The following is a 2,135-nucleotide window of genomic DNA, read 5'->3' as shown; positions in this document are numbered from 1 at the left end:
AGAGAGAGAGAGAGAGAGAGAGAGAGAGAGGTGACATATCTTAAAGAATTAGCTTTCATGGTTATAGAGGATGGTAAGTTCTAAAATATATGGGTATATGGATATGCAACAGATATGGATGCATCTTATATCCATGCTGCAGCTGAAGTAACAAGTATCTACAGTCTGTATTCTCCCAGAATTCTTTATGTTCGGAGCAGGTAAGTTTTCTGTTCTCTTCAGGCCTTCCACTTAATTGATGAGGGCTAATGATATCATGGAGAGTAATTTGCTTTCTCAAAGTTCTTTAGATGTTAGCCTCGTCTCCTAACCATTTCACAAAAACATCTAGAATAATGTTTGGTCACAATCTGGTCACTGTGTCTCAGATAAACTAAAATATATAGTTAACCACCATGGTGGAAAAATTATAATTTATTATGTTACCTTTTTACTTTTTAAAAGAAAATTAAAAATCCCCAGCATGAAAAATTTAAGGTATTTAGATATTTATTCTGTTTATGAAACAATAGAGAGTTGAAGATATTTTCTTTCATAAACTGTGTGAGAAATTAAAAGAAAATTTCAGGAGAGCAGAAAATATTATCTATACTTACTGTATCAATCCTAGTAAATGACATACAAAGCACTTTTATAGCATTGTATAGAGAATTGGAAGAAAGAAAAAGAACAAACCCAGAGACTTTGATGTGTAAAGTAGGAAAACCAGATTTGAGCAGTGCAGTGGTTTAGCTCTCTGCTACACTTGATGCTGCATCCATGAAAGAAAATTGCTAACCCCATAGAAGCTCTCAATAGAATAAGAGAATATTTTTGAAAATTACAATTCTGAATTAATTACTTCATTAAGCAATATTCTATCTGGACATTTTAAGCAGGGTTGGAAATAGCATCTCATGCTACATAGTTTGTAGTGCTGAGGCAAAATTTATTTTAATTATTTGAGTACTCTCCAATAATCACAAAAAATTATCCAACCTATTTAGAATTCTTGGGAGTAAGCTAAGAGATATTATGATGGCTCTTGAGATTTCTGACAGAGCTCAAGTTAGAGAGAAAGAAAAAAGCTGCTGTGGTCATGATAATAGCCAGTATTAGTAATGCGTCTAAAATATAGTCATTCTTGAACTGAAGGCTTTCGGGGAAGATCTGGCATTGGAGTGAACTATACACCCTAAAGTGTCATTAGTTGTTGCTGGAGCCACTGGGGCAAGACAGCTAGGTTTTCTTTCCTGACTTTCTAGGTCTTTCTTGTGGCAATATCCAACAGGGACCAAGCAAGCTGAGATTCAAATGTAGCATACAAATTTCTAGCCCTATGTCATGAAGAACAGTAGAAAACTTTTACTATGAAACACATGTTCCTGATATCAGAGCACTTAATTAAAATTTAATTTGATCTATGACATTGAAACAGCTATGGACATTGTTAAGTGCTAGTTTTCTTTCCATTATTAGTTTTCCTTACATTTCTTTTGATTGCTATATTTACTGTACCTCACCTCAAAATGGAGAAAAGGATAGTTATAACAATATACAGAAATACAAATGATGAGCTTGGAATGGTGAAAAAAATGTTTGCAAATCCAACACATTCAAGATGAGCAAGACAATGACTGGGTATACAGCATGAATCCGTGTGCAAAAAATTATAGGATGAATAAAAGCTTGGAGAAAATGCAAGTGTCAATCTCTGTTCTAAGATATGTACTTTCTGAACAATACAGATGCGTTTATGGCAATTGCTTAGCAAAGCGTACTCTCAAAGTATCAATCATAAGTGAAAATTGAATATATATATATACAAGGTTATGACCTAAGACTTCAACAACATCTTTATATTGAGACCTAGAAAGTCTCCTTCACTATATCTTTTTTTAATTAATTAATTAATTTATTTATTAAAGATGTCTGTCTCTTCCCCGCCATTGCCCCATTTCCCTCCCCCTCCCCCAATTGAGTCCCCCTCACTCATCAGCTCAAAGAGCAATCAGGGTTCCCTTCCCTGTGGGAAGTCCAAGGAACACCCACCTCCATCCAGGTCTAGAAAGGTGAGCATCCAAACGGCCTAGGCTCCCACAAAGCCAGTACGTGCAGTAGGATCAAAAACCCATTGCCATTGTTCTTGGGTTCTC

Source organism: Microtus ochrogaster, chromosome 2 (genome assembly GCF_000317375.1).
Source record: "Microtus ochrogaster isolate Prairie Vole_2 chromosome 2, MicOch1.0, whole genome shotgun sequence".
NCBI classification, from domain to species: domain Eukaryota; kingdom Metazoa; phylum Chordata; class Mammalia; order Rodentia; family Cricetidae; genus Microtus; species Microtus ochrogaster.
This window is presented reverse-complemented; position numbering follows the sequence as displayed.